Raw genomic sequence first — 17,980 nt, 5'->3', positions numbered from 1 at the left:
TGTCCCACTTCTGCCCTTGCCAAGAACAAGGTCTCCCACGCAGCGTTCCAAGTCGCTGGAGTAGATCCGACAAGTACCAGTGGCTTTTGTTTCCAATTTGGACGGGAAGCTTCCTTTCCCTTGTTGTGCTCTCGGAAACAGTGTTTTGGGCTGTCGTGCGTGATGCTCTCAGATTCTGGACTTGGTTGGGCTGCGCTACAAAGACGACAGCCTCTGAGGGCCAGTGCCTCGATGGCAGGTGGGCCAGGGGCACTGGAGAGCCCCCTATCTCCTCCCTGGGGGACCCCCGACATGTCCCTTCAGTCCTGCTACTAAAGGCTGCTTTCCAGACCCTCCTGGCGCCTCACCCCTCTCCACCCACCCCCGTGGCTGCTAAGCTGAGGCCCACTCCAGGCTAATCTCTGGGATTCCAGGACACAATAGAGTCAAGGCCAAGGTTACCATTCTATCCACCACCCCACTGCACTGCGACCTCCCTGCGCCTTGGCGTTCCCTGCAAAATAAAGTGCATGGGCTTCCAGAAAGCTCTTCTCTTCAAGGGCCTGGGCCCTCTGACTCCCATGTGGCAGTCACCCCCTCTAGTCACACGCTCCCAGTGAGTGCGGTCACAGGAGAGTGAGGTCGGCTGCCTTCCATTGCAGGAAGGTTCGTCAGAGTCCTCTTCAAGGCGAGATGCCCAGTCCTGGTTTTGAAACAAGCTGGGGTAAAATTATTGTGCAAACACTCAGACCTCAGCAAATCCATTCTAATACACTTCATTTAAAACTTGCGTTTTCCATAAAGGATTAGGCTAGGAAAGAATTTAATCACACCAAATCCACTTCGAAAACGGTTACAGATCCCATGATCAAGAGAAACGATTAGAAGAAAAGACTAAAAACCCCCTGGATGTTGAGAACTCATGTTTAGTATTTAATTGATCAGACCAGCCTTTCTGACACCAAGAAGTAGCCCTCTTCCAGGACCGGGGGAGCTGTCTGCAGTGATTTCAGGCATGACAGAAGACAGGGGTAGAAGGAAGCCCAGGTCAGGCCATTTCTCTTTACACAGAGCTCAGTTCTGACCTGCAAAAGTTTATGATGGTGTCTGCTCTGAGCCAGGCACTGTTTTGGGTGTCACAGATCCAACGATGAACATAACAGACAGAATCCCTGCCCTCACGGAGCTTTATGTTCCAGTCGAAGAAGACAGAAAATATAGAAATGCACAACGTGGGCCAGGCATGGTGGCTCACGCCTGTAATCCTAGCACTCTGGGAGGCCGAGGCGGGAGGGTCATCTGAGCTCAGGAGTTAGAGACCAGCCTGAGCAAGAGTAAGACCCCATCTCTACTAAAAAAGTAGAAAGAAATTAGCCGGACAACTATATATATATATATTAGCTGGGTATAGTGGCGCATGCCTGTAGTCCCAGCTACTCGGGAGGCTGAGGCAGTAGGATCGCTTGAGCCCAGGAGTTTGAGGTTGCTGTGAGCTAGGCTGACGCCACGGCACTCTAGCCCAGGTAACAAAGTGAGACTCTGTTTCAGAAAAAAAAGAGAGATGCACAATGTGTTAAGTGGTGACATTTTGGAAAGAAAATGAATCGGGGAAGTGAATAGTGTGTGATAGAAGGGGGTGGTATTTGTACAGCATGGTCAGGAAAGGGTATCCGAGGAGGTGATGTTTCAGCAGGGACCTGAGCAAAGTGAAGGAGTGAGCCACATGGCCATCTGGGGGCAGAGCGCTGTAGTGGAAACAAAGGTCCCGGGCCAGAGGGGACATGGCGTCTGTGTGCTGCACCGTGGCGCAGGGTCCACAAAGCCATTCTACAGACCCAAAAGGCAAGACTAGCTCATCACTATTACAGACACAAAGCCTCCTCGCCAGCAAGTCAGCAGAGCGCATCTTAGTCACAACGAGCCTTTCTCAGCATCTTCCTGGGCGTTTCTAGCTCAGCACACTCCAGTTTCCCAGGGGAATGACATTGTGTTTGGGGGTTGCGCTCCTGACTGAGACACGAGCATGCAATCGGGAAAGGCTCTGACCAGCTGTCACCTGCAGCACTCGGTCACAGCCCCCACCGTGCTATATAACCAACCCCTACCAATGAGACCACGGGAGGGACGCCCCACTCCTCCCCCCACCGGAATAAATGTGTCCACTGACCTCACGTGGGCCCTGCTCTGTGGGACTCCTACAGCTGGTGCCAAAATGAAAAGCCACGCTGAGTCGTGATTCCAGCCTAAAGCTTAGCAGCAGATTATGACAAATGTGCACCCCACAGAACCAATGGCTCTCGGATGCAACCTCCTTCCTGGGGCTGTATGTCTCACACCATGCCCATTTTACAGGGCAGAGAAACTGAGGCCTGGAAAGGTGGGGTGCTGTATCATTTGGGGCTTAGGCAGGGAGGCAGAACCACTACAGCATGATGGAACAAGGTGTTTATTCTAGGAATTAGACCATATTAATCACAGGGGGAGCTAGGGAAACAAGGGTCTAAGAGGAAGGTCGCCAGCCAGCCCCGGTGTGAGAGAGGGACAGTCGAAACTTGCAGGGAGGTCTGGAAGGTGTCACGTCCTAAGGGAGACTGTGCCTACCGCCTCTGTGAGCTTGCAGAGAAGTGTCTATGTGGGCCTGGGGTCACTGTTAGTCATCTGGGCTGGCAGCCAGGAAGGAGAGCTAGACATAAATCCATGACAAGCAGGGACAAACTGGAACCTGCCAGCCTCTTGGCCATTTGGCATGTTTGCCTTGCTGGGAATCTAAAGGTCTTTGGGGAAAGCGTTCATATGGTGCTTCGTGCTCTAAAGAAAGTTCCCAGAAAACCTGGCTTGGCAGCCTGCCTGGTACCTGCAAAATCGCCCTGTCCTGGCCAGCACACTGCCCTAGAACTTCCCCTTGAATAAGAATACTGTCACTCCCAGTACCAGGCGTGGGGGGCCCAGACAATGACCTTTCAGGTAAGGCCTAAGTTCAAGAGCATGGACAGACAGAGCCGGGTCGGAAGGTTTGAGGCTGGAGTCCTGTAGGCTGCTTGGCTTGCTCTGCCCACATCTTTCCTCACCCCACCTCCACCCTGTCCCCTAAGAGTCCCTGTCCCCAGGGCCCTATCTTCAAACTTGCTCCAGGTGATATGTCACTTACCCTAGGGGTCCCCAACCTATGGTGAGTTGTATAATTATTTCATTATATATTATAATGTAATAATAAAAGAAACAAAGTACACAATAAATGTAATACACTTGAATCATCCCCAAACCATCTCCCCTTCCCCCACCCTTGGTCCATGGAAAAATCGTCTTCCATGAAAATGGTCTCTGGTGCCAAAAAGGTTGGGGACTGCTGATACCCCATGGCCCCTGCTGCCCCCTGTCCCCTGAGCACACCCAACACTTCTAGCCCAAACTCAGGCTTTGCGTTTTCCCCGCCCCACTGGGCATTGCCATGGCGCGTGCAGCAGAAACCTAAGGAGTTGGCTCAGAGAACCCCCACTGGCTACTGGCTGCCGGTGACATCCAGTCCAAATGTGCAGGCTACATGCTGGGGTGTCCCCCTCAACAGGATACCTTGACCCTGCCGCTCCCCAGCCACTGTGTGCCCCTCAGGGTGGCTGGGGCAGAAAAGGGGTGAGATCCAGGGAAAGAAAGGACCCAGAGTCTGGAGCATGACAAATCAGAGTTCAAGTCCCAGCTCTGACACTCACCAATCGATGCTGGCCTGGGTGGTTCCCTCGAGACTCTGAATGCCCGTTTCCCTGTCTGTGTGATACAGGAGAGTTGCAAGGATTCACTCTCAGCCACTCGGAGTAGGCGACTGTGGGGGTCAGGGAGCGAGGAGACGAGGGTGCCGGGCAGAGTCCCAGGCCAGGCCTCTCCACCTGCCTCTCTGCTCGGCCCACCTGCCCCCTCCCAGAACACCCCTCCCCTTCCACCCTCAGCACCACTTCCAGGAGCTTCCCTAGACCCAAAGACCCTGCTCTGCCTCTTCTGAACTTCCTCCCTGGCGCAGCCACCTCCTGGTGACAGCTGCCCTGGGCTGAATTAACTTCTGCAATCTTGGCTCTGGGTCCCAGCACCTCACAGAGGTGGTCCTGGCAGTGATCTGAATGGGGGGGGGGCAAAAAGTTCAATCCAATGCAAAAGCAACAGATCCAATAATCTGATGATTATTTGGCCCCCACCAGTTAGAAGAGATATTTTCCCTCACTCAGAGCTGGCCAAAAGTTTGCTACAGACCCCCACCCAGTTGCAATCCTCAGGCTCCAGCCCTGCACACTGGCCAGTCATCTTGGTGTGGCTTTAAACAGGGCAGTTGTATCCAGGCATCTTTATCGGGGCTTGGGAGACACAGCCTGGCAGACGAGGCTGCAGGTGTGCACACGGCCACTCTGCAAGATGCCCCCACCTGTGCCTGGGACATATGCGTTTGTGTACCTGAGTGGGTGGTACTGGAAAAGTTCCTCTTCACTTAATTTTTAGAAAACTGCCAAAAAGTGCAAGTTGGGTCTTCTTGTCTGAGTCTAATCCGACCACCACTGTTGTCTAAGCCGTGGCCCAGCCGCTGTACCTTGATAAATGTGACTTAGAGCCACCATATTGAATTAGGAGCCGATTATATCTGATTTACCCTGTAACAGGGTTAGGTCTATTTCCTGGCTTGTAGCAGAAGGGCCTGATGGTCACCAAGCTAATCTGTAATTATTGTTTAAAAATACAGCCCAAATGGGTCATGCTGACAAGGCCCCCCAGCTTAGGGGGACACCCCAGCAGAGCTGGGCAGGACTCGACAGACACACCACAGCCCCTGGCCCCTCCACAGAGCCTATGACCCATACCCAGGATCATGTCACCCTTGACGCACGTATCTGAGGGTGTCTCCTTGCCAAAGGCAGGGAGCAGGCCCAGGAGCCTCTGTGGCCAGGTGGGTTGAGAAGAACACTGGTCTTGTCATGTATGTCACTGGTGCATGGCATTTGTAAGAAGGGGCTCCTCTTTGGACATGCTCACTACAGAAGCAATATTGCTACCTGGCCACTGGCCAAGGCTTGCAATTGATGAGGACAGGGCCACCCAGAAGTCCGGGAAAGAAGCGGCTGATTGGGCTCTGAGTCTTTAGGGCAGAATGGTCAGTGGGGGTTCTGCCCCCCCCTCCCGTCACCCCCACACTCACCCTCCACATTGCATCAGCTGCTTCTGGAGGAACCTGGGCTGGCGGGTCCTTCCGTGTGGGTTGCACAAGATGGAGTGGATGGCACTTGGCTCTTCGGACCCCAAGTACCTAGAAGGAGTCCCTACTCCCTTCCATTCCAGGCAGCAGACGTATGGGGGGACAGGGGGGACAGCACTGGTTGTTGTTCTGTTTACATCCGAGGCCTGTGGGACCAGGGACTGACATTCATAAATGAAGCAAAGTGGTGACCGGATGTGCCGGGGGTGCGGGGGTGTCAGGCTGTGGGGCAGTGGGAGTTAGATGGTGGCTCCTCCTGCTTCACCCCTGACGTCCACCTGGAACCCAGAGCCGGGGGTAGTAGAGAGGCCAGAAGTCCCCATCTGGGGATGGCGGGACCTCCCCGTGCAGCCTGGCCAGGCCTGATTTTGAATCCTAAAGTGACCTCCTCCACCCCCACCCCATCCCCAGAGGGACAGTTCCTGGCTTCAGCATTTGAATGGGGACCCAGAACCCAGAGGCGCAGGGCTGGGGGACGGGCTCCGTTCAGAGCCAACAACTACAGGCTCAGTGTTTAAAAACGTTCCAATCAACAGAGGAACTGTTTATCAATATTTAAAAAAAGAAATGTAATTAGAGGTTAGCGAAGCCCCAGAGCTCCTGGCCACGGATGTCAAAGGCTCCGTTGAGCTGGAGCGGGAACAGCATGCGAAGCGACCGCAGACGGCTCTGCCACCAACGCCACTCGCCAGCGCCCCCGCCGGGGCGCACGGAGGACCCTGCGGGCTAATGGATGTCGTCTCACACAGGCCCCGTTCTTTCATTCCTCCCTCCGCCTCCGCCGCTTTTCTTTCCAAACTGAGGAACGTGGAGATGCTATTTTAAGAACATTAATTACCGTCCAATTTTAATGAAACTAGCGTGAACAAAAAAACCCCAAAAAAACCAACTTTGAACCGAGGAAAGGAAACAAAAGCAATTTATGGGGCAATTTTGCGTTCACATCCCTCAAGATTGCCTGAGAACATTTGTCGGCTGCATTTACGTCCGGTCAAGAGAAGTGAACAGCCAGCTTTCTGGTGGTTTCTGGAGAGCGAGGTGAGGGCTGGCCACATCTGCCTGGAAGACGCCGGCTCGGGCCACCTCAGGCCAGCAGCCCTCCTCGGCGCTCAAAGAGGTAGTGTCAGGAAGGCAAAAATAGAGCGAGGCGTTTGGCACCAGCTTTGACACATGCTTTTCTCGGCCCAGGGACTGCCACGTAGGGCCCTCCTTTCCCAGCTATTCTAAGTGAAGAAGAAAAAAGTAAGACTATCTGAGAACTAAATAAAAACAGTGCTATATTTTAGCCCCCTTCGCTGTGATCTTCCTCCTTTCCCAAGGGCTCGCTGTGGCTCTTCCTTCCTCACGGAGCCAAAAGTGGGGTGAGGCCCAAGCTTCTGTCCTTGACCCCTTTCCCCTCTGCCTGCCGTCCCCAAGGGCAGGCACCCACATTCCAGGCACCCACATACCTCTTGGCCTGTCCCCCCTTTCCCCCCATGAGGCCCCCAAATCCCAGAGGCAGATTCTGGGTCTCCCTCTGGAGTGTCAGTTTGGGGCATGTTCCACCCCATGGTTGTCATCCCCATCACCTTGCCTGTCCTGCAGGTGGCCGGGACTGTCTGATGTGTGAGCCAGCTCCCAGCCCTTCCAGAGCCTGCCTCTGGGGCGGTGCTGGCAGCAACGGATGCTCACTGCAGGGGCCCTAAGACTAAACACCAGGGGAGATCTGGAAGCTTCCCTGAGAAAGAGACTTTTCAGCTGAGGCCATCCAGGACAACAGCTGAGGGACCAATTCACACTCAGGTGTTAAGGACAAATAATGGCAGCATCCGCCTCCACTCCCTGTGGATGCTGCCACCCTCCCAGAGGAGGGTGGCCGAGAGAGGGTGGTAACTAGCAAGCCCTCCCAGCCCCCGTGGTGCTGTCTGTCCTCTTGCTGTGGGCGCCCTCTGTGCGCCCGTCATCTCCATCCCAACCAGGATGGGGCCACAGAGTGAGTCTGTGCCACTCTTTAGCTGTGTGGCTCTGGACAAGTCCCTTAGGCCCCCTCCAAGCCTCAGTTTCCCTCTCTGAGTATGGGGACAATAACGCCTGACCTCAGGCTGTTTAGAGGATGGAACCGAGGTGGTGTGTGCAGTGCCTGGCACACAGTGGGTGCCCCAGAACATTGATGATGATGATGGTGATCTGAGCAAGGTGTAGGCGCTCACACCACACATGTGAGTTCACAGTCTTTTAACCTTTGAGGCTCCATGTTTGTGTATTTTCCTTTATGACAAGGTAGCCTACTTGCTGCACTAGTTCGAACAATCGGGAGCAGCTTCTCCCAGCTCCCACTGTGCCCCCTGGTGTGTACAAAGGGAATGGAACCTTCTGGTGATGGACATTCTGGTGTGGCTAGAAAGCACGTTATTCATTCAACCAAGGTTCCCCTCATGTCCTTCAGGGACTGGGCCCTGTGCTTGGTGCTCGGGGGCTCCAGGCTGCCTGTGCAAAGCCCAGGGGTGTGCAACTGAGGGAAGGAGGTGGCAGCTTTAGAGCTGAGCCTTGGAGGATGAGTGCCAAGTGGACCAACTGGGGAGGGCGTTCCAGACCCTGGAGACAGCATGTGCAAAGGCACGGAGGCATGAAAGAGCATGGCATGTTCCAGGAACGCTGAGAGCTAGAGGTTGGGGCTGTCAGAACAAACCAGTGTTTGGGGGAGGAGGGCAAAAATGAGGCTGGGGAGGGCAGGGCCTGGTCACCGAGAGTCCTCAAGCTGGGCCAGCTAGAGGGATTGACCCTGTGAGTAGAGGGAGACCTGGACATGCTGGACAAGGGCAAAACGAACTCAGAGCTGCTTGTGACGGGGATCAGGGCCTTGGATCTGGAGTGTGAGGGACAGGGCCAAATGCAGGCTTGGTGGTTGCGGGACCGACCAGCCGTGCAGGCAAGACATGACGAGGTCTGGAACAAGGTGACACCGAGGAGGGGTGGGAGCAGGGGCTGGAAATGGACTTGGGAGCTGGGAAGCAATTGGCCTTGACTCTGGACAGGACAGGGTGATGGTGAGGGAGGGGACAAGGACAGTGTCGCCTGCTGGGGGGCTGTGCCCGCTGCGGCTGGGAGGGGAGAACACCTTCAGTCTCTCTAGGTTTTTCTGTCTCCTTGAACTGCCACAATAGGCAACCAAATGCTTTTAAATTGTTTAATATGGTTTCTTGTTTTCAATCTTAAAAGTAAGTGAAATGTTTTCTACTTCTCAAACAGAGAGGAAAAATTATCTATACGTGGTCTCTCATGTATATGAATCTCTAGATTTTTATTTTCCCTTGATGTTTAAAAAAAAAAAAAAAGGCATAGGCATCAGGGTGAAGTTTGGAGATGGCCGGAGGGCCTGAACTCACCTGTTCTGTCCCAGGCGCGTCACTCAAGGGCTCAAGTTAAACTGGGACATGGCAGCTCTTTACCTGTGGGACCAAGATCTTCCCTCAGAGGGCACATTCTAAACCCTGGGACCGTGACATTTTGATAAAGTTTTAAAAAACGATTTCACTTTGCAAGACAAACAGCTAATAAAATAGATTCTTTTTTGGTAACCACCCATACACCAATCAATCTGTCACTCGAAAAACTGGTTCCCCAGAAGTGTGAAACGAGGCCACTCTGGAGTTCTGTGGGAACAGAAAGCCCCCAAGAATCCGTCCTCCCAACCAGATTACACTTGGCACCCCAAACAGGGGATTTCTCTGACTCAGAGCACAGGAAATACACAGCTAATTAGCTGCTCAATCAATACTGGCTCTTGGAAGGTGAGCCGGGAGCCGGGATGACTGTTACACTAAAGCCACCAGCCCACACTTTCACCTATAATCTCGCCTCTGCTTTTTTTTTTTTTTTTTTTTTTCCAATTCTATCCCCATTGGAGGAAAAAAAAAAACAAAAAACATTTCCCACCTGGGGAGGAGGGGTCTGGCCAAGCAAGTCATGCCATGGGGTTTCAATCGAGAACTTAAAACAAAGGGTCATTTCAACACCACCAACAAAAACCAACAGGACAAACCTCAGTCATAAGACACATCCCCTCTGTGCCCACCTGAGGCCACCATCAAAATAATGACACACTCACTGACTCACTCTTTTTATCTCTAGCTCCGTCTGGCTGCCTCCTATTTATTCTTCCTTTATTTTCCCTTAGCTCTAATTCCCTTACTGTTAAAAAAAAAAAAAAAGAAAGTCTCATATTGTACAGAGAATATAGTTTAAGTTATCTCAAATCTTTTTTGGAACAAGATGGAATCAATGAATTAGTTAATGAGAACCCGCCCCAAGGTAGCTCTAACTGAAGAATTCTGAATCCTGCTGCACTAAACTTAGAAGGGAAGCAGAGAGCTACAAATGCTAAATAACAAGCAGCAGTATTGCACACAGTGGGCACTCAATAAATGTCAACTCATTTGTTTTCCTAAATGATGGCATCTGAAAGGCCTCAAGAACAAATAAGACAAACTGGACAGTAACTCCTTTGAAAGCAAAAAATTACCAAAAAAAAGATACTAACAGGAACAGATCAGACAAAATAATAGCTTTAATCCCATAGTGAAAGTTACAAAAAAAAAATTGAGAAACACCTGGAAGTCGTAATTGGTATAACAGAAACAAAAGAACAAAGAAATCAGTGATAAAGTAAGGATAAAGTAAGATATCAAACCAAAAATATAGACAAAGAAAACAGAGGAACAAATAACAGATTTGGAAAATGGGAAATGATCTCAAATACCTAAAATAGACCTAGGAAAGAGAGATGAATGGGATGAGGCACACAGGAGGGAGACATCAGGAAAGAAATAATACAAGAAAAGTTTCCAGGTTTGAAAAAACAGCTGTCTAGAACTAAAGGACCATACTGTGCCTTTCAAGTTTAGCTCTGAGGGAAAGAAATAAGCATTTGTTAGTTAAATTAATATAAATTAGCCAACAAGCTGAAGTAAAGGGAGATAAGTTCTGAAATTGGATAAGAATGACAAGAGAACTGACATCACAAAATATTGAAGACAAAATGGGCCTCAGGAAAAAAGATGCAATTTTAACTACACAAGTGGCTTCTAATCACATATCAATTATTCTCCTAAACAAGACTTATTCTGTACAAGTAGGAAAAAACAAAGTCATGTAAAAATTGGGGAAGGGGAGGAAGTTGTGCATAATTATACTTTTTAAAAGCAAAGGAGAATGTCTGACTTTTTACAAAAATATAAAAGACAAAAGCTATCTTATATAACAAGAAATTAGAATTAGAATGGACCAGTTGAAGAATAAAGAAAAAATGATCTGACAAAATATAGTCACTCCAAGACTTCACCTACACTCTCATAATTCCCAAATTCAGCTCCAGCGCAGATCTCAACTCTGAGCTCTGGATCTGAATACCCCACTGCCACCTGAACACATCCATGCAAATGTCACACAACACTACAAATCCTGCCTTCACCCACCTCACCCCTGGCCAGTGAGCAACTTCACACTGTTGCCTGAACTGGAAAACTTCTGAATTAATTCCTGGTCCATTTTCATGCTACCCAACCACCCTTCGGTCCCATCTATCTGTATTAGTCTGCTCGGGCTGCCCTAACAAAAGACCACAGTTGGGGTGGCTTAAAAAACAGAAATTTATATTCTCACAGTCAGCTCCTGGCAAGGGCTCTCTTCCTGGCTTGTAGACAGCTGCCTTCTTGGCTCTTCGTGTGGCCTTTCCTTGGTGCCTATAAGCGCTCTCTGACATGTCTTCTTATATATAACAATACTAATTTTATTAGATCAGGGCCCCACCCTATGATCTCTTCTAACTTTAATTATAGATGTTCCTCAATTTACAATGGAATGACATCCCTATAAGCCCATTGTAAGTTGGAAATATCCTGAGCTAAAAATGTTTTTAATACACCTGAACTACCGAATATCATAGCTTAGCTTAGCCTAACTTAATGTGCTCAGAGGCCAGGCGTGGTTGTTCACACCTGTAATCCTAGCACTCTGGGAGGCTAAGGTGGGAGGACTGCTTGAGGTCAGGAGTTTGAGACCAGCCTGAGCGAGAGGGAGACCCCATCTCTACTGAAAATAGAAAAAATTAGCTGGGCGTGGTGGCACATGCCTGCAGTCCCAGCTACTTGAGAGACTGAGGCAGAAGGATTGCTTGAGCCCAGGAGTTTGAGGTTGCTGTGAGCTAGGCTGAACTCACGGCACTCTAGCCTGGGCAACAGAGCGAGACTCTGTCTCAATAAGCTCAGAATGCTTACGGTTGGGCAAAATAATCTAACACAAGGCCTATTTTATAATAATAATAATGAAAATTTTCAATAAAATATCAAATTCAAAATTGGAAGTATGGTTTCTACTGAATGCCTATGGTTTTCACATCATCATCAAACTGAAAAACCTTAAATCAAACCATTGTAAGTCTGGAACTATCTGTACTTCCTCACAGACCCTCATCTCCAAAGATAGCCACGCTGAGGGTTAGGGCCCCCACATGGAAATTCGGGAGGGTGCACGAGCATTCAGTCCGTAACACCATCCTGTGGTCTTAGATGTCCCCCAGGGACATGACCCCTCTCTTCCCACCACCTTGGCCCTGTCACCTCCCTGCTTCAGCCACTGCACTGGCCTTCCTGCTCTGCTCCCCGCTGTCCTGCCCATGCTCCCATACAATTGTCCCATATAGTTGTCCCAAATGGACAACTGATCACTGAATGCCTCCTGAGGGTTTTTACCAAGATCATCACATCTAATTCTCCCAACAACCCTGCAAAGTGGTAGAAACCCATGGCTCAGAGAGGCTAAGTGAAGGGCCAGGGTTGCCCAGAGCCGCATTTACACCCAGATTGGGCCCTAAAGTGCATCCTCTTTCCATACACGTCTCTGCCGTCACAGTCCAAACTCCTGGAAGGGTGTCAGGCCCACAATACACAACAATTCACAACTGGCAGATGAACAGGGTTTATACATAACGCTAACTTCAGCCTCTCCATCAGCATTCATAGTAAAGTTGATCCACTTTCAGATTCCAACGACAAGATCTTGGCCTTTGTTTTGCTGCCTCTTTGGTAGAAATGAGAGCTAACATTTTGTTCATCAAACTCAAAACGCATACTTTTCCTGCTAAGGACAGGTTCTCGCGTGTGACTTCAGTTAAATCTACTAGCAGATTTAATTGCAGTTTTTTTTTTTTTTTTTTTTTTTTTTTTGAGACAGAGTCTCGCTTTGTTGTCCAGGCTAGAGTGAGTGCCGTGGCGTCAGCCTAGCTCACAGCAACCTCAAACTCCTGGGCTCGAGTGATCCTTCTGCCTCAGCCTCCCGAGTAGCTGGGACTACAGGCATGCGCCACCATGCCCGGCTAATTTTTTTTTTTTATATATATATATCAGTTGGCCAATTAATTTCTTTCTATTTATAGTAGAGACGGGGTCTCGCTCTTGCTCAGGCTGGTTTTGAACTCCTGACCTTGAGCAATCCGCCCGCCTCGGCCTCCCAAGAGCTAGGATTACAGGCGTGAGCCACAGCGCCCGGCCTTAATTGCAGTTTTAAGGGTAGAAATTTTACAAGCATAAAATGACAAAGTAACTACCACTTTGTCTCAATTCCTAATCTTTGTTCACTGAGGAGGGGGCACTGCCCCACGCACTGGAAGATCAAGTTGAACCAACCAGGTGAGAGACTCACCTCCCTACAGTGTTCCTCTCACCAGCCATCCTTAGTAGTCACTTTGCATCTTCCTCCCAAGGTCTTGGCCAAATGCAGACAGGAGGGTTAAGTCAAGACCTTTCCCCAAGGCAAGCAGCTGCTTCCCACCCTCACCCCAAGCTTCAACTGAAGGGTGAGGCTGGGCGTTCTCAGGTCTGCATGAAGCCTGACCCTGACACTCAGCTGAAAGACTGTGTGATTTTGGGTATATTACTAAACCTCTCTGGGCTTGAGCCTCATTGAAGGTACCTGGTCCCAGTATTACCACGTGGATAAATAAATCAACTCCCTAGGTGTCAGGCCCTTTGCAAACATTCTTTCTGGACCTGTATAGTCAGTGTTATCCTCATTTTGAGAAGGCAGAAACTGAGGCTCAGAGAGGTGCCCTGCCCAAGACCACTGCTGGTTCTGGGGAGCAGGTCCATCCAACTCAGCAGCAGGTTTTGCTACCAGGAGAGGCAGAGGCGTCAGGAACCTGACCAAACTTGGTGCGTCCAGGGACATGGTCTCACCTGGAACTGCACGTCCATCAGGGGTCACTCCAGGTGCTGGTCTGCGGTCTTGGGGCCTGTGGGCTTGAGGCCTCCTGGTGGACAGGCGGGCGGGCGGGCGCGTGCTTGGGACCACTGCTGGCTCCACAAAGAGTGTCTTGCTATGCTGGGTAAACAGCCCACTTTCCATGCCCGGCCCCCAGGCCCGCCCGCCCGGCTCCCACTGCCTATTTAAGCCAGAGGCCCGACTCGGCCCTGGCACAGCAGCTGCCAGAGCCAGGAGAGCAGCCCTGCAGGCCCCACTCGGCTGGGGATGAAAGGTCCTTCTGTCTCACCATTTCCTACCGGTGCGTTTTGAATGACGATTGGCGCGGGAGCGACGCTCGCCTGGGAGTATGTTGAGATGTGTAGCTGGCAGAGGGAGGCTCTGATTGAATTTTTCCCATTTCTAATCCCTGACTTGATGTGATCTTATTTTCAAAGAGGGAGAAAGGCTGCAGTTTGGGAAAGGATGGAGGGAGAATATATTTCAAAACAAGGTCTGGCTCAGAATATCAATGATCTGACATGTTTTTCTTTGCTTTTGAGAAAAGAGAAGGGCCTATAATTTCAAGGTTGTAGATTCCATTTCCCCTCAGGAACCCCTCCCTGAATAGTCAGTTCTTGTCATTTAATTCTATTTTGAAAAAACATGCAGGGGATTTTTCAAAAGAGTTGGTGGCAGGTGGGGGGCGTGAGGGGCTGTGCAGCTGGTGGGGGGACTGTCTGGGAAATGGCAGAGGCCAGAGACCCTGCTGGGCAACCTTCTCACTGAGAGGGGAGAGGTGAGGATCTCCCCACTTGGAGAGAGGACAGTGGGTACTGGGAGTCACATAGGTGGCTCAGGAGAGGCCTGTCTCCTTTGTGTGCAGTTCCAGATACTTGCTAGCCCGTGGTCTCGGCTCAGGTGAGCCCAGCAAGAGGGTGAAGGACAGAAGCCCATTGCGGGTCGTCGCCTACTGTGGGTAAGGAGGCAGGTGTTCCAGGGACATGGGGACAGGCCAGGACAGCAGACCACCCTCTGACTTCCCGGCAGGCTGGACTCCCCAGGCTATGGGTGGGAAGGGAAACTTGCCAGGCACTTAGCTGAGAGGGCACAAGCCAGGGTGTCCACATAGAAACAAGGGCCTCTGGGGAACCCAGGTCCGAGAACGGACCTGGAGGCTCTGGCTTCTTTCTTCCCACCGTGATCTGGCAACATCAAGTACTGATGCTCACTTGGTCCTGGGCATGGCCATCCGAGATCCTGCAGGGGCCTCAGTGTTGCAGGGAGGGGCAGCTGAGGCTCTGAGATTAAGGGACTTGCCCAAGATGTTCAGCTGCTGGAGGGCCGGTCTGGCCTGGACCCAGGTCTCACTGGAGCCCACACCTCTTCCCTGTGGATTCCTAATGACAATGGAGCCAACTGTTTGCCATGGAGGAGACACTCCTGCCAGCGCCTCTGCAACCTCTTTGGCTGGGGCAGGGAGAATGGATTGGGACTCAGCTCACAGATTCTTCCAAAACACTTGGTTTGGGTAGTTTGCAAAATAAGTGTCTATAAAGGATGGGGTATGTTCCAGAAGGACCCTGAGGAGTGATGGTCGCCCTGCTTGGGACGTAGGGGTGGTAAGAGGGCTTTGGGCCGGGCCTCGGGACTGGCTTGAGAAGGTGGAGGGTGCAAGGAGAGCAGCACAGGGCCGCGCTGGGCAGGGAAGGGGCTGGACTTGGAAGCCGGGACTGGGCACGGACCAGACACCGGAGCCGTGAGCCAAGGACGTGGCTGGTCAGCTGGGGGCGGGGCCAGGGGCGGGGCCAGAGACGTGCACTGGGCCAGAGATCGGGGGCGGAGCCAGCACCTGAGGCCAGGGGCGGAGCTAGAGGGGCAGGGGCAGGGCCTGCGACCTGGGACTGGGGCCCAAGTGTGGAAGGCAGTGTCCCTAGGGCGTAGAGCCAGGATCCCTGGCCTGGGTTAGCAACGGGTGCAGGGAGCAGACGGCATCGTGTCCAAAGGCCTCCGCTCACACCAGTGCCCTCCCACTGTCCCTTCCAAGGACCCTGTTGGGTTCACGAAGTGTCCCGGCAGAGCCTCCCCTCGCCAGCCTGTCTACCCTCCCCCTTATCTGCTGCCTAACCTCAACCCGCCCCGGCTCAGAGGCCACTAACCATCTTCCCAGGCCTGAGTTCAGCTTTCCCCACCCCCAGGTATCTTGTGAGACAGCGATTACACACAAGGCTCCGGGAGCTCTGATTGTTCTGGTTCTCCTATCAGATCAAACCCAGGCCCTGCGGCTGGAGCTTTGAATTCACCTATTCCCCGCCCCCCACCCCACCACCGCCCAGCGCCGGCCCCGCCCTGCCTGGGTCCCACCGTCCACTTGGAGTCCTCCCCACCTGTCAACCCTCCTCGCCCTGCCCCCTTCTCCGTCCTGGTCACGCAAACCCCGCCCCCACCCCCTCCGGCTGCACTTCGTCCGCGCACAGACTGCCCGAGCCCACACCCTCGCCCTGGCGACATGGAGGGTGTGGCGGTGCTTCCAGCGCAGGTGGGGCCCTTTGGTCTTTGTACCTGGCTCACCTGCTCTGGGCTGCTTGGTGGCAGTCTTTGAGTTCCCTTCGGGGCACTTCTGAATTGGTCATCTCCTTTCAGGTTTTGACTCTGCGGTGACATCCCCTCTTCGGAGAAAAGGACTACAAGGTCCGAGTGGCCCCTCCTCAGGTAAACAGGGCTTCTGGAATCAGGAGGAGAGGGGTGGGGGTGAGGCGCTGCACCAAGCCTAGCCTCATGTACTACTTGTGAATGTTTTCATATAAAGAAATGCTGTGTGAGATTGTTTAAGAAAAGGTTCTCCTGCTGGATAGAAAGTTTGAAAAACGCAGTTCTGGGGTAGGCAGGCTGGGGCGGACCTGGAGTCCCATCCTAAACCTGTGCTCAGGAGGGGCACAAGGCCAGCACAAAGGGGTGTGTCTGCACACCCAAATCTATGGAGAAAGTACAAATTCCTGCTCCTTCAGTACAAATTAAGTGTCCTGGAAAATGTAACCAGACATCATTGCTTACTAAACTCTCAAAAAAAAATTTTTTTTAATGCAAAAGCACAGAGCTGGTAGAGATGTTGTGAAATAGGCATTCTCAAACAATTGGTAAATTGACATAACCTTGGTGGAAAGCAGTTTGGCAATAGGTATCAGGAGCTTTAAAGTTTACTGAGTAATTCTACTATTGAATCCATCCCAGAGAAATAATTCACACTACTGGGCCATTCTCAGGAATAAAAGCAGAAACCAGTGACTGCCTTACAGTCAGGAACTAAAGACCAGGAGCCAGAACAGCAAGACCATTATAAGAACCCACCCCTTCCCAAATATTGGTAAATTAAATGTTTTCAGGATTGCCAGGGAGGTCACCAGACTGGGGGCAGGGAGATGTAGGGGTCCAGGTGGTGGCGACTGAGTGGAAGAACAATAGGAAGTAGATGAGGCTACAAGAAAAGATCTCTGGCATCTTCACTAAGGGCTCAGAGGAGGTAGTGGGGCAGTGATCTTGTTTTGTGGGTATTGAGGGAGAAGGGCACATGGGGGGGGGGACAGAGTAGGGACTATGTTACCCTTCCCCAGGAACTTGTCCTGGAGGTAAGAGGAGATTGGTGCTGGATGGCGCTCATTTACATATTTTTGAGTATGCTTATGTATCATTAATATTCAGCCTTGGTGAGAAAGGTAGAGAGAAAAGGGACATTGGTATCAGGTGACCTGGCCTATACCTCTCAGGGACTGTCATTTACCTGAGTCTCAGTTTTCTCATCTATAAATAGGGCCACTACAAGTACATGAATGGGCCTAAGGAATAAAAAAAAAAAAGGAGTGGTATAATATATTTAAAAAAATAATAATTAGGGCCGACTGTACCTCTTTGGGATGGTTGTGAAGTATAGATGCACCCTCAGTGTGAAGAGCACATTCATGGGTGCACTGTGTGACATGAGCTGGGATGTCCCAAGAGGTCGATCCAATATTGCTGCCTTTCTGATGAACATTTGCAGTCTCCCTCAACTCTAAGCAGAGACTGGCGCCCACAACTCAGCAGGGAAAGAGAAAGAAAGGAAGGGAAGGAGGAAGGGAGGGAATGAGTTTGAGTCCTGAGCAGGTGGCAGGTGGCCTCAGATGAGCTGGACTGCAGGGGGACAGGGCTGCCACTTGTCAGTTAGCTAGCAAGGGCTCCTAGTACTTCATACACGGCTTGGGTCAGGTGATGAAATACCGAGTGCCCACGGCGGGTGCAGAGGGGCACAGGCCTTGTCCTCCTCATCTGGCCTCAGGAAAAAGAAACCCCACTCCCTGGGACTGGAGGTAGGGTGGGTGGGTGAGCACAACGCCCCCCGCCCTCTGGTCCTACTGAGACAACCCACGTGGCCACACTTGCAAGGCCCTCCCTCCTGCTTTGACGGATGGAATTTGCTGGCCAGGCTCTAGCCTCCTGTCTTTCGGTTCTCTTTCCAGCTTGACAGACCCAGCATGTCACCTTTCTGGCATGCGGACTGCAAACTTGTACAATACATGCACA

General features: G+C 51.5%; 2 protein-coding genes across 3 annotated transcripts in view; both read left to right on the top strand.

Annotated features, from left to right (window-relative positions):
- SLC7A6OS (solute carrier family 7 member 6 opposite strand) overlaps positions 1–17,980 on the top strand; it is a 319,699-nt gene that overhangs the window by 227,812 nt on the left and 73,907 nt on the right. The gene's annotated exons all lie outside the window — the stretch shown is intronic.
- The window catches only part of SMPD3 (sphingomyelin phosphodiesterase 3), an 81,139-nt gene that overhangs the window by 39,187 nt on the left and 23,972 nt on the right, over positions 1–17,980 (top strand). The window contains exons 1-2 of one of the 2 annotated variants that reach the window (XM_012742358.3): positions 15,872–15,962; positions 16,067–16,135. The gene's annotated coding sequence lies outside the window, so the exon portion shown is untranslated. Of the gene's footprint in view, positions 1–15,871; positions 15,963–16,066; positions 16,136–17,980 lie in introns of those variants that run through there. The other variant, XM_012742357.3, reaches the window with a different exon arrangement.

The sequence above is a fragment of the Microcebus murinus genome, chromosome 20, assembly GCF_040939455.1.
Source record: "Microcebus murinus isolate Inina chromosome 20, M.murinus_Inina_mat1.0, whole genome shotgun sequence".
Lineage (NCBI taxonomy): Eukaryota > Metazoa > Chordata > Mammalia > Primates > Cheirogaleidae > Microcebus > Microcebus murinus.
The sequence above is the reverse complement of the archived record's forward strand: the minus strand, read 5'-3'. Positions and strand labels throughout refer to the sequence as shown.